The sequence below is a fragment of the Akebia trifoliata genome, chromosome 4 (genome assembly GCF_017979445.1).
Source record: "Akebia trifoliata isolate Shusen 1 chromosome 4, ASM1797944v1, whole genome shotgun sequence".
Lineage (NCBI taxonomy): Eukaryota > Viridiplantae > Streptophyta > Magnoliopsida > Ranunculales > Lardizabalaceae > Akebia > Akebia trifoliata.
The window spans coordinates 37043429-37058368 of record NC_141378.1 but is presented as its reverse complement, the minus strand read 5'-3'; the positions used below and the strand labels follow the sequence as shown (position 1 = coordinate 37058368).

The 14940-nt window shown below is 37.1% G+C and overlaps 1 long non-coding RNA gene and 1 pseudogene across 5 annotated transcripts in view; both read left to right on the top strand.

Moving 5' to 3' along the window:
* The first annotated feature begins 214 nt into the window (after positions 1-214).
* The window catches only part of LOC147404842 (uncharacterized), a 56683-nt gene continuing 41957 nt past the window's right edge, over positions 215-14940 (top strand). For 3 of the 5 annotated variants that reach the window (XR_015177975.1, XR_015177974.1, XR_015177976.1), the window contains exon 1: positions 8779-12150. This is a non-coding gene — a long non-coding RNA (uncharacterized LOC147404842). Of the gene's footprint in view, positions 704-8778; positions 12151-14940 lie in introns of those variants that run through there. The other 2 variants (XR_015177979.1, XR_015177978.1) reach the window with 2 other exon arrangements.
* LOC147404846 (cation/H(+) antiporter 15 pseudogene) lies at positions 12454-13664 on the top strand (annotated as a pseudogene).

The window sequence follows — 14940 nt, the reverse complement described above, 5'->3', positions numbered from 1 at the left end:
GAACCAACACTACATCATATTGCGGTTCTAGCGGCGCCACAACTGCGCTAAAAATGACTGCTAAAGGCAGTCGTTAATTACGACAGTTTTAAACCATTTTTTAACCGTCGTTTCAACGCACTGATGGTAATAAGTAAAAGTTGGGGTGCCAATAGCCACTCAAAAAAAATCCTCACCTTCGTCTACAGAACTCGTCTCCTCCATTGTCGAAGTTCTTCTCTCCTCTCATTCACACAGTCTACTCGTCTCTCACTCTCACTCTCACTCTCACTCGGCTGATCTACTTTTTCTACCCCGTCGTTCTTCTCGTTCTTTCTCTCGAATCTATCTCTCTCTACGTTTCAAGAAGAAGATCAACTCTCTATAAGTTTCTATCTAGAAGATCAACTCTCTCTAAATTTCTCTCTCTCTCAATCGAATCTGTTTCTCAGAATCGATCAGTCTTTTTCATTTTAGAGAGTAAATCGATCGAATTTGTTTTATAGAAACAAATCGATTAGAATTTTTTTTTTAAGAAACAAATCGATCGGAGTTTGAACGAAAGATCTTCGTTCGATCTCTCACTCAAAGGATCTGTGTTTTTGAAGACACAATCAGATTTCGATTTACTAGTTTTAGGGCAAAATCGTTCGGCGTTTGATCGAAAGTTTTAGGGCTATGTTCAATCTCTCTCCCTTTACTTGGTTTGTGATCGAATCTTCAGGTATGTTAAAGTTTTTTTTTATTGAATCTTAGATTTTTCATAATTAATTTAGGGTTTCAAATGTTTTTTTCATTGTTAAAGCAAATTTTAGGATTTTGTTTGATTCTTCATTCCTTAATAATTTTGAATTACCTTCTATTGCAGAGGAAATCCGTATAAGATCACATTTCAACAACTAAGTTTTGATTTCTCTAGGATTTGACGTGAGTTTTTGCTAGGTATTTTTATCTAATCTTAAGGTATGTTAAGGCTTTTGATCCAACCCATGGTTTTTAAACTTGGTATCGCGTCTCGTCTCGTTCAGCTCCGATACTGAGTCGTCTCGGACGAGTTTTCCGATACGTTTGAGACGTCTAGTGAGATAACTCAAAAAATTACACTATGAGACGTAAAACTCGGTCAAAAAATGACTTTATGAGTTGGTCTCGTTCAGCTCTGATACCGAGTTAACTCGGGCAATACGTCTCGGTCTCGACGAGTTTAAAAACCATGATCCAAACTCAGATTGTTCTCAATTATTTTAGGGTTTCAGATTCTAATTTTAATATTATTTGTCAAAATGCTATATATTCTTGGATATTAGTTGTTTAATTGATCTAATTATAAAATCTTCATCTAATTTAGTTTTGTGAAGAAATCTTAATCTGAAGCTCTTTTCTTTGTTGGGTGCCCAACTATGAATCTATTTTAGTTTTGTGTAGTTGTGACTCTTTGTTAGGGATTGTAATGGGTAGTTTTTCAGTCATTTTAGAACTCCACGTATTTAATTCCTAGTTCATATGAAGGAAATCATCGAGAGAAAATATTATTAAGAATCCTTGTGATTTTAAAGATTCTCTATCTTGAGTCAGTTACTTAGGAGGTCCGATCTCCCTAAAATGAGATCTTTTTCAATTATCTTCATCTTTTTTATTATCATTTGCGATTTGATTAAAGCAAACATGTAACATACAATCAACGTTCTCATAGGTTTGATTTTTACTAAATGGTTGGTTTCCCAGTCAGATTGGACCTAATGGTGTTAAGAGTGACTAAGTTTACCTAATCGAAGACATATGTTAAATTGTTTTTTTTTTTTAGTGAGACCTTGAAAAAGGAAATTACCCTTTTGACAAAACAGTTGAAACTTAGTGAACATAATTTCCTTAAACTCCTCACTCCATAGAATGTATATAGTTATTTTTTTATCTATTTTATCTGATTGGCAAACCATGGATGACTGAAATCCTCAATTTGATTAGTTTAGTTTAATTCTAATATATTATGCAAAATTGTTTCACTGACTTCCCCACACTAAATTATGGATGATGTGGGATGATCCAGACCATCTAACTGATTAAACGTACTGATTATAAAAATGGGTTCGTTAATCTCTTTTATTTCTTTAATTTTTGGATTTTTATCATTCATACAAGATGCCATGGTAGAACTGTTTATGGTTAGTTATTGGATTTCTTGACTCTTCAGCAATTTGAATTAGATGGATAAGGAATGATGGAAGCTATCTGAACGAAACACCTCATTTTCATTATCTTTAAATTGCTTAATTCTCAAGAATTCAATAAATTTCATAATCTCTTTAAGACTTTAGTGGCTTTGAAATTTTGTACTTCTGTCATGGAAAATCTACAATTAACTTGTAGTAAGTACGTCAACTAATCTGTTTACACTAACATTTGCCAACCATTTACATCAACACCTACCAAGTCTAGATAACACCGTTGTTTTATATGTCTTGTGGTACACTTCTTAGAAATAGAGAAATCTCATGAGAGTTGAACGACGAAACAGAATTCATGTTGCATACAACAATCATCTGATATGTTAATATTTTCTTTCATATTACATGTTTTGGATTCTTGTTAATTTTTTCATGTTGCATGCAACCACCATCATCAAGAGATTTACTCTTGATTGATATATCCTTTGAAAATGATACTTAAGTATGGGTAGACCACCGTTCATAATAATTTTGTTTTTTTTTTTTTTTTTTTTGGTGATCTTAGAATTTTGGGGAGTAGCTCCAGATAAACTTTAAATTTCAGTGGGTTTACCAAATTGTCAAGGAGAGGTGATTAAGATTCATCTCTCACAATTGTTCTAACTCTGATTTTTGAGAAAAGTAAAACAATGGGAACAAATGAGTCTGAAATTACTGGTTTAGACATGTTCATATGCCCATTTTATTATTTGTTTACTTTTTTCACCAAACTGGGTATATGTACCACCATTTTATTAAATTTGGCTTTATATACAATAAAAAGGGTTATTGGCTTTATATACAATAAAAGTAAAACTTTGGTTATATTTTCTTTTGGGTTATATTCATGCTTTTGTATAATTCTGCATTTCTTAATGGTGTATTTCTTGAGATGCAATCATACTTCATTCCATAATTTAATATTTAATGGCCGCTTTTGTATTGAATAATCTTAAATGCACTATTAACTAAAATTTGTGTAGTAGACTGGCATCTTTATACGTTGTATTTGATACATAGTTATTGACATGTATTCTTCAGTGGTAATTTAAACATTGCTTGTATTTGGATTCCCTTACATAGTATTCTGTATTTGTGTTGTCTATTATTCACCTATTAGGAAATGTTTGGCAAGAATGTGCCTGAAAATGAACAAATCAGTGAAGATGAAGACTGGGGGCCTGGTAGTAGAAAACTGCCATTGGTTTCAGAAAATAAAAGAACACTTTCTAGAATTCCTCCAACGCAGTTGAGGTAACTGTGTTTGCTTTAAAGTTATTTTATCGCTGACATACTTATGGACAGCCAGCATGGTAGTATTTTTTTTGATAACCGGCGTGTCTAGCTAAAACTGTTTATGTAGTCCTCTTTTATCTTTATCATTGGCCAATCATCTTCTGTTTTCAGCTGGTTTGTACAGGTGGGAGATGCATAGGTAGATAAATCCACTGCTTATAAGGCTTTTGAGTTCTTTTTATCTATATATATTGTAGAAGAATCTAGAAATCTGATCTCATAGAATCAAGAAAATAGGATTTTCTTCTTGATTATTCTTGATTACTCTTAACTTTCTAGAATATTCTTGTAATCTTCTACAATAGGATAGTTGGTTTATTATTCTAGATTATTCTTGAAGTTTTGGATTATTCTTGTAATAGGATAGTTGGTCTATAAATACCACTATTGGGGCATTTGTAATGATCATCCAAGAATTCGCAATAAATTCAATTTTTCTACATGGTATCAGAGCACTAGGTTCTGATCTAGGGATTACCTATGGCGGGCCAAAATCCGTGGAAGACGACTTTAACCGGTGCGACTAGCAAGGACTCAGCGACGTCAGGGGAAAGCACCGCAAGTTCGAACCTGAACTCCTCTATCTCATTCAGTGGTTTGGAAGGGTCCACGAATTCATTCCAATTAAATATCCACCGTCTAAATGGAAAAAACTACACGGAATGGTCGCAAATTGTTCGTTTGATTTTGGAAGGCAAGGGGAAGCTTGGATATCTGACAGGAGAAGTGACAAAATCTGCCGATGTAGATTCGACTCTCAAGACCTGGAAATCAGAAAATTCTTTGATTATTGCGTGGTTGGTGAACTCAATGGAACCCGCAATTGGCAAGCCCTTCATGTTCCTGCCGACGGCCAAAGATGTTTGGGAAGCAGTCAGGGATACGTATTCCGATCTAGAAAATTCTTCGTAGATTTTTCGTTTAAAATCCAAACTTTGGCATGCAAAACAGGGTGACCAAGATGTAATCTCCTACTACAACGAGTTGATGACATTGTGGCAGGAGTTAGACCTCTGTTATGATGATGTCTGGGAGTGTGCGAATGATAGTGTCCGGTTCATGAAACGACAGGAGAATGATCATGTATTTATGTTCTTGGCAGGACTTAACAAAGAATTAGATGAGGTGCGAGGCCGAATTTTAGGGAAAACTCCTCTGCCAACAATTCGTGAGGCCTTCTCAGATGTTCGGAGAGAAGAAGCACGGCAGAGTGTGATGCTTAACAACAAATCGGTTCCTAGTACTACTAACTCGGAAGTAGAAAGTTCTGCCCTTATAACTCGGGGTCTTCAGGAGGAGGTGAAGAAGGATGGTAAGTGTTCTGAACGGCCGTGGTGCGATCACTGCAAACGTCCGTGGCACACACGGGAAACCTGTTGGAAATTCATGGCAAGCCTCAAAACTGGAAGAAGAAGTCTGGTGGAGAGGGGCGTGCACTTCAGGCTAGTGTCTCAGATCAAGAGCAGCAGTATTCTTCAAGTTCGTTTCCTTTCACCAAAGAGCAGATAGACCAACTGTACAAGTTTCTCGAGTCTCAGAAAAATCCTTCTTGTTCTTTGGCTCAAAAAGGTAATTACCTGAAAACAGCTCCCATTGGTGTCAACCCTGATCGCACCTGGATCATCGATTCAGGTGCAACCGATCATATGACAGGGTTGTCAAATCTTTTTTTTTTCGTATAATCCTTGTGCAGGTAATCAAAAAATTAAGATTGCAGATGGCTCTCTTTCAGCCATTGCAGGAAAAAGGTTCTATTATAGTATCTCCATCACTCACTCTTCACGATGTTCTTCACGTTCCCAAACTTTCCTGTAATTTTTTGTCTATCAGTAAGGTAACCCATGATCAAAATTGTCAAACTAATTTTTTCCCAACTCATTGTGTGTTCCAGGATTTGACCTCGGGGAGGATGATTGGCAGTGCTAAACAGAGTGGAGGACTCTACTTCCTTGATGATGGATCTGAATCGAGGCGACAATCTCAACAAATAAGTTCCTGCTTTGAATCTATTTCTGTTTCCAATAATAATATTATGTTATGGCATTTAAGATTAGGTCATCCAAGTTTCAAATATTTAAAACATTTATTTCCTAAGTTGTTTGGCAATAAAGATCCATCTATGTTTCATTGTAAAATATGTGAATTTGCAAAACACCACCGTACATCTTTTCCTTCACAACCATATAAACCATCAAAACCTTTCATTATTATTCACAGTGATGTTTGGGGTCCTAATAAGATAAGTACACCTTCTAACAAGAGATGGTTCATCACATTTACGGATGATCATACTCGACTCTGCTGGGTGTATTTATTAAAAGAAAAATCAGAGGCCGAACGCGTTTTTAAAAATTTTTACAATATGGTGCAGACTCAATTTCAAACTAACATACAAGTTTTCAGGAGTGATAATGGGAAAGAGTATTTTAACATGACTTTGGGAAATTTTTTTCTTGAAAAAGGAATAATTCATCACAGTTCTTGCATCGATACACCCCAACAGAATGGTGTTGTAGAAAGAAAAAATAAACATCTGTTGGAGGTGGCTCGTGCGTTACTTTTTGCAACTAAAGTTCCCAAGTATCTATGGGGATAGGCTGTTTTAACTGCTGCGTACTTAATAAACAGAATGCCCTCCAAAGTTTTACAATTTCGAACTCCTTTCCAAGTTTTCACAAATTTTTTCCAACTGCTAGACTTTTTGCTGATCTACCTCTAAAAATATTTGGTTGTACGATTTTTGTTCATGAACATCGAAAAATTGGAAAACTTGAGCCCAGAGCTATAAAATGTGTCTTCATTGGTTACTCCCCAACTCAGAAAGGCTATAAATGTTTTGTCACAATGGATGTTACATTTTTTGAAAAACAACCATATTTTAAGGATATTGATCTTCAGGGGAGATTTTTAAGGAAGATTCATTTAACTCGGGCAATGTTTTTCTCTCAGATGATGTGTTTCTCTCGCAAGAGTCTGAGTCTAGTATCTCTGCACCTACAGTAAATGGCCAAGATTCATTCCTTGAAACTCCTCCTATTATGAGTGTTGATTCCCCTGAGTCTAGGCCTACATTTGAAAAACAATCTAAAAATCAAAATTCTGAACAATAAATTTTGGAAATCGAAAATAAGGAACAGCCTACTATAATTTCACAACATGATAATAGATTCAAGGATGGTGACCGAACTTGGAAAGGGATTGTTTACTTGAAGAAGAATCATAAGAAAATGAAAGACGAATTGACTCTACAACACAGCCATGATTCTGAACTAAGGACGAATCAACAATCTGAGTCTGTTACAGGTAATTCTCTTTCTCTTCCCAACAGTCAGTCTAAGCCTTCTAATTTAGACATTCCTATAGCTCTTCGTAAAGGGGTTAGATCTTATACTAGTAATCCACTGTCTAAATTTGTATCATACTCGAAATTGTCTTCATCTCTTGCTGCTTTTACCTCTCAATTGTCCAGTGTAGAAATTTCTAACAGTGTACAAGAGGCTCTAAAGGTTCTAAAGTGGAAGGAAGTAGTACTTGAAGAGATGAGAGCTCTTGAGAAGAACAATACTTGGAGTGTTGAGGCATTGCCAGCTGGGAAGACCACTGTGGGTTGTAAATGGGTCTTCACTGTGAAATACAACTCTGATGGTTCAGTGGAAAGATACAAGGCTAGGTTGGTGGCAAAGGGATTCACCCAGACATATGGCATTGATTATTCTGAGACTTTTGCCCTGTTGCAAAATTAAACACGGTGAGAGTACTTTTATCTATTGCTGCTAATCTGGACTGGCCCTTGCAACAACTAGATATGAAGAATGCCTTCCTCAATGGTGACTTGGAGAAAGAAGTGTACATGGATAGTCCGCCGGGCTTTGAGGAGAAGGTTGGCTCAAGAATATGCAAACTAAAAAAGTCCCTATATGGTCTCAAATAGTCTCTCCAAGGGCTTGGTTTGAGAAGTTCACACAGTCTGTCAGAAAACAAGGATATTCTCAAGGACAAGCTCATCATACCTTGTTTTTCAAGTTCTCTCATGAAGGAAATGTTGCTGTGCTAATAGTTTATGTTGATGATATTATTCTCACAGGTGATGATGTGATCGAAATAGAGAGACTGAAAAAGAGCCTTGCTTTAGAATTCGAGATCAAGGATTTGGGAGCGCTAAGATATTTCCTTAGCATGGAAGTTGCTCGTTCAAGGAAATGAATCGTTGTCTCTCAACGAAAGTATATTCTTGATCTTTTGAAGGAAATCGGGTTAAGTGGTTGCAGACCGGCGGAGACTCCCATGGATCCCAATGTAAAGCTTTGGGAAGAGGGAAGTGTTCCTATTGATACTGGTAGATACCAGAGATTGGTTGGAAAACTAATCTATTTATCTCATACTCGACCGGATATTGCCTTCTCTGTCAGTGTTAGTCAATTTATGCACGCACCTTATGAAGAACACCTCGAGGCAATCTACCGAATTTTGAGATATTTATAGTCTACTCCTGGAAAAGGTCTATTTTTCAAAAAGACAAATCAAAGGAGTGTTGAGATATTTACTGATGCAGATTGGGCAGGTTCGATGAATGACAGGAGATCTACTTCAGGGTATTGCACCTTTGTGTGGGAAAACTTGGTTACTTGGCGAAGCAAGAAGCAAAATATTGTTACCAGAAGTAGCGCAGAGGCTGAGTTTAGAGCAATGGCTCAAGGGATCTGTGAGGTATTGTGGATATACAGAATCCTCGAAGAACTCAAGATGACTGTGGAACTTCCTCTGAAGCTGTACTGCGACAGCAAGGCTGCAATAAGTATTGCTCACAATCCTGTCCAGCATGATAGGACGAAGCACATTGAGATAAATCGACATTTCATTAAGAAAAAAATTGAAGCTGGAACTGTTTTCTTGCCGTTTGTGCCTTCTAGTCAGCAAACAGCCGACATCTTGACTAAGGGGCTTGCTAGACCTAACTTTGAACATCTGATAAGCAAGTTGGGCATGATTGACATCTATGCACCAACTTGAGGGGGAGTGTAGAAGAATCCGAAAATCTGATCTCATAGAATCAAGAAAATAGGATATTCTTCTTGATTATTCTTGATTACTCTTAACTTTCTAGAATATTCCTGTAATCTTCTACAATAGGATAGTTGGTTTATTATTCTAGATTATTCTTGAAGTTCTAGATTATTCTTGTAATAGGATAGTTGGTCTATAAATACCACTATTGGGGCATTTGTAATGATCATCCAAGAATTCTCAATAAATTCAATTTTTCTACATATATATATGTGTGTGTGTGTGTGTGTGTGTGTGTGTGTATACTTGGTAGGGTCACATGGAAATGGCATAGCTTAAGTAGTTTTATGAGTAATAGTGTACCAACGATAATGTACCAACGATAGTGACTCTTTATAATACTTGTAGACCAATTGAAGGTACATTTATAGACATGTTGGGGCAAGAGGCATTGCAAGGAAACAAGAAGCATTGGTCTATTGGACCATTCAATCCAGTATTCATCGTCATCGATGATGAATGGTCACGTCGACGTCACAAGTGCCTGAATTGGCTCGATACACAACCATTGAATTCAGTCCTATATGTCTCCGATCTTGAAGGTTCAAAGAACTCGCATTAGAGAAGTAATGCTTTTCATTTCTCATGATATATATTAAATTATTGGGATTTCTATATATAGTTCACATGGGTAGGAGGCAGTTGTTGCTATTGCTAAAATATTTTTATGATTGACAGGGCATGTTTGTAACTATAATAATGTGAACAGGTGCAACTGTTGAACCATTCGGATCATAACCGGGGTGTGTTTCTTATTGCCGAATGATGTTAGTGTTCGCATCTGTCAAGTTTATAATCAAAGAGCAGGACCTACCAGGCAAGTTGTATTCTTTGAAAGACATGTGTGATTGCAGTTATTTTTTGGCTTTAATGATCCATGACTATTTGCATTCCCCCCCCCCCCCCCCCCCCATGCACTCTCTATCTGAAACTTATCAAGCAGAACAAGCAGGTGCTCCATGTAACACTGAACAGTTACTTGAATGCAATTTGATGGTGGCCATAATGCGCTGTGATGCAAAGTGTGATTTCATCCTGCGAAACCCATTTGTTAAGTGGGTGTGATTTGGTTTGTCAACTTTTAAGCTATGAACTTGAGCTTTTTGTCTTCCTAGAACTGGTGAGTTAGAGCTTACATTCTAAGGTCTATGGTTTTGCAAGATAAAACAGAAAGGGGGAGTTATAAGACCTAGACTAAGGAATAGAACATTGTTAGAGAAGTAGTTGTGGTGGTTTGGGGTTTGGGAATGAGAAAGATGGGCTTTGGAGGAAACTAATAGTAACAAAGTATGGGGAGGATCTGATGGGTTAGTTGAGTAGATCAAATATAATGGCATATGGTTGCACTGGGTGAAAGGAATTTGTAAAGTGGGCATTGAATTTGGCAAATACATTCGTTTCAAGGTAGGAAGGGGGCATAACTTGTTATGGAAAACGACTGCTCTTCAGATTGAACATGCCCAACATTTGGCATAAGGAGCCACAGCTCGTTTTGGACAACGAAGGATCATTGCTTCGGTGCAGGTCACTAGTGATGATGATTATGATGAGGGTGTAGTCTCAGATAGAATACGTGCTTGCTTAGAAAATCAAAGCTTCCTATTGGTGCATGATGGTCATTGGGAACTCCAGGATTTGGAAATCATGGGAATTCCAATTTTTAACAAGAAAGAAAATTCTTCCAAGGTTGTAGCACTTTCTTCTACTAACCCAAGTTACCATTCACGTGTTCCTTTCGAGGAGATGCCTTATTTGTCATATGAGGAAAAATTGGATTTGATTTTTGAAGAGTTTGGTGATATAGCTTATTCCCCAAATCTGAGAGGTCTTATTACTCTACAGGTGGTCATGGACTGCATCTTATACTTCTTATTATTTGATTCAAAAAGTATTGAAATACAAATTTTGCTAAGGTATTGGTATGCAGAAGGGTTTATTGGCACAGATGATGATCTAGAGGCATCTTTCAACTTAGGGAAGGCCCTATTGGAACAGCTCCACCACCATCGCCTAATTCAATTACGACTGCATGTATCATTTACACCTCTATGGGGGTTCCTAGACTATCACATACGAAGAAGTTCTCCTAGATTCCTATTTATATACAAAGGTACATTTGATACGCGTGAAAATCCACCACAGTGGGAAGACATAGAAAGAATCAATTTTTACTCTATCCCTAATGATTATCCAGTGTCTCCTCCAAAATGCAGTAAGCTCTTTACACTTGTTGTCAGTAATTTAGGTTCATTCAAGAAGTTCTCAGAAAACTTTTTGGAGCACATGGAGAGTGTTCGAGTTCTTGGCCTCATGAATACTAGTATCTCATCTCTACCTTCCTCCTTCCCCTGTTTGGGCACCAGCCTTAGGATACTAAATTTAAGAAATTGCAATCAATGCAATCAGGTTATTTGAGAACATGTACACCTGTCAATTTTTGTAAATTACATTTTCTGATGCAATTGATGCCATTTTCAAAGGGAAGCAACTGAAATTATTATTTATTTAGTAACGGTTAAATAAATATTAGAATTTTGATATAGGAATGACTTTGTTTGGTTCAGGTGGATGTCAAACATTTCAGAAAGCCCACAATGTTGTTTGAGTGGATGGGGATGAATGCTCTGATTGTTTATGCTCTGGTTGCTTATGAGCTTTCTCCAGCAGCCATTCAAGGATTATATTGGTGTTCACCTGCAGACAACCCGTATATATACATATATCATTTTGTTCTTCTTCTTCTTTATTATTATTTTCATTATTCTTCTTTTGATAGGTTTATTATTGCTTAACTTGTTATTCAGGATTTCGTTTGATAAACTAAGTATGGCATGTGGGGTAGTCAGATTATCACGACTCTTTAATTAAACAAAACAAAAGACTTGCTATTTAGATATGGTTAGCAATTCTTGGAAGTTGGATGTATGAAACTTCAGTCTTCAACCACTAAATTAAAAATGACAATTACATCAAACGAATCATGAGAGTTTTGATATTTATATGGTTTTCGTTGAAATGAAAAAACAAACAAAAAAACATCATACACATAAATCAGTACACTATGAATCGCATAGTAATATAAGTGAAGAAGTATCACTACGTCACAATGGGCAAACAGCGACTTTGGTTTTGTGGAAAAAATGACTGTTGTAAGCAGTCGATTTTGAGCGACAGATAAATATAAGCAACTTTTACCCTATTTTCAGTTTTTTTTTTTTCAATTTTATTGGAGGGTTCTTGAAGATTTAATCTTAATTATTATTTGATTTTACAGGGATTTAGGGTTCGAGTCTTCATGTGCCCAAGCAAGATTTAATCTTACACGTTCTCTATATGTGATAGAAAATTTATAAACTGCTTTAGAAGACATCTTTTTGTCATTGGTAGTACTGTACTTGTGTTGTGTGAAGCTTACCACCAAAGAGGGAAAGGAAAAGACAATCTATAAATTACAAAAGAAAAACTACTAGTTTTATTTATTGTCTAGACTGATTCGCATATGGTCTTTTTCTTAGGGCCCAGCTAACTGGAGAATGTTGTATGGTATGGAGATCAATTCAGACAATGGTCTTGTGCTTGTTGCTGATAGCTTTGGATTTCTCTACTTGTGAGTAATTTTTTTTGGTTTACTTAAATTCTCTTGACAATTTATTTTATTATGCTATAGCACAGTTATTATTATAAAATACAAGTATTTGTACTGAATTGGGTTCTATTATTCTCCTATGCTTTTTGCAGGGTGAAATACAAGTATTTCAAAATAAAAACATAGGTTTCCAATGGAATGGATCTGTAACGTTTTATAAAATGTTCTTGAGAATCCTTAGGAATGTGTATGTTTTTAGACTACAGACTAGAATTTTTTTTTTTTAAAGTTTCTCCATTTTGTGTGTGCAGTTTTTCGACTTGGAATTATACTTGATTATGGTATTGAATGTAGTGGTGATAAGTGGAGTGGTGTCACCCCTGGTGAGATTCCTCTACGACCCATCAAGGAGATACCTGACATACAATAGACAGACCATCCTAGACAATGGACGTGAAAGGGAACTTGGCATACTCCCTGTTGTCTACACCCAAGACAATGTTCTACCCATCATCAAACTCCTTGAAGCCTCCAACCCTAGCAAGCAGAGCCGTATTTATGTTTCTGTCCTCCACCTCATTGAGATGGTCGGTCGTAATTCCCTTTTATTCATAACTCACAAACGGAATGCTGAAACTAAACCTACTTCATCGGAACATATCATCAAAGCTTTCAGAAACTATGAGCAAACTAGCAGAGGTATCATCTCAATTGATGCCTTCACGACCATTGCTCCATTTGAAACTATGCACGACGACATATGCTTGCTTGTTCTAGAGAAGAGAACTGCCCTTGTAATCATTCCTTTCCACAAGCAATGGTTGACAACAGGCATGACAGAGACATCAACTGCCATCAGGAACCTCAATAGCAACGTAATTGCCAGGGCCCCTTGTTCTGTGGCAATCCTTATCGACCACCATAACTTGAACTTGGTTTCTTCTGCGCCCACAGGTAAAATTACGTCCTTGTTGGATGATGTTGGCGTTCTTTTCTTTGGCGGTGCTGACGACCAAGAAGCATTGGCATTTGCAATAAGAATGACAGAGCAACCTAACATAAGGCTCATAGTGATTCGGTTTTTGTCCAAGGACTTAATATCTGATAATATGAGCTTGAGGATGCTTGATGATGACATGTTTAACAATTTTAGGCTCGAAACCTTACAAAATGATCGGGTTTGGTACCAAGAGGAAGAGGTGAGAGATGGGGTAGGAATAGTTAATAAGATTCAATCAATGGAGAATGCTTATGATCTCATGATGGTTGGGAGACGACATGAGGAGTCCCCACTCACAATGGGACTTACAGATTGGACTGAATTTCCAGAGTTGGGAATAATTGGAGATGTATTGGCTGCACCAGATTTCAAGGGTGTGCCTTACATCTTGGTGGCTGCACCAGTTTTTCATTGTTTTTGTTGGTGCAAAATAATTTTTGGTAGATTGCAATGCTTTTTAAACGACGCCTCGGACGACTGTGTGGGCAGTCGTTTTATTCAAAAACAACGGTCTTGGGCCGTCGTTTTATATTGATTATGACGTAATCATGTTTAGCTTCGACATCTCTATCAACTTTGGTAGACTCTCAAATCAGGTTTTGTTTACTTACCAGCCAATTTACCAGTTTCCATAGGGGCTTTCCCCTTGTCTACCATCGCCACCATCTCCCCAATATCTCCTGTTGTTGAAGAAAAATAAGAAATCAACATGCATGCATTCTCGCATTTCCATTTATTTATACTTACATATGTATATTAGTAAGTCTTTTTACCTTCCACCCATTTTCTCTTTGATTCTCTTTCTCTTGGTTTCCTCTCTTTCACCCTCCTCTTCGCCAGTTGTTTTTTCTTCTATCTCTGCACTTTGAGCCTCAACTTGCATTTCTACTGGCTCATCTTGTTGTTTGTCTTCATCCCTTACTTTTTCTCCTTCCTCTTTTTATTTTTTACTTTCACTTCGCCCACTACTTCTTGATGCTTCTTCACCTTCTTCCCCTTTCTTTCTTACTACCTTATCATTTTTATTTTTCACCCTCTTCTCACATGCCTCTTCCTCATCTAATATAAGGGGACTCTTTGAATCCCAGACAGATTCTCCTACCTCTAGATTGCCCTCCCCTGAGGAGTTGGAACCCGTTTCAGCCTCCTCTTCTTCATTTTGAGGTTCCCGAGGAGCTTCTTCTTCCTAAATTGCCTCTACCTCGGTTGTCCTGGGCATCTCTTCTTCTTCTGTCTCGGCAAACAACAACAATTAATTTAGTTTATTCACCAGTTTCTTTGCTTCAACCATCTTCTAATAACTACCCATAGCCCATGACTTTGACATAGTGGTGGAGTTCTTATCAGCCTTCTTTCCCACCTTAGTAATGTGGAAACATTACACTTCAAATTTCCACGATTAACCGGCTTTTCCCACATTTCGGATTGAAGGCATACCTAAGAAGCTCTCCCCTATTGTTGCCATTGGGACATTGATTTTCCCTTTGTTTCACCTACTTCTTTAATAACCACCTAGAATCTTGGATCTCCTATCTAGGTTGGTCTTTGGAGTGACATGGGTTTAGAGCATTAATAGCCTATCATACATGTTACTTACATTCCTTACCTATTTTAGGAGCATGTCACTTTATTATTTACCATGTTATACTACCATTAGGATCCATACCTTCATTCCTAGACTCATCCACCAGTTGCATTTTCCGCGCTGGTGTGACATTCTTTTTTTACTTGGCTCCGAGGCCACTGTTGCTGTTGTCTTCTTTTTCCTACCCTATACTAGGTTCTCTTCTTCGACCTCCTCTTTCAACTCC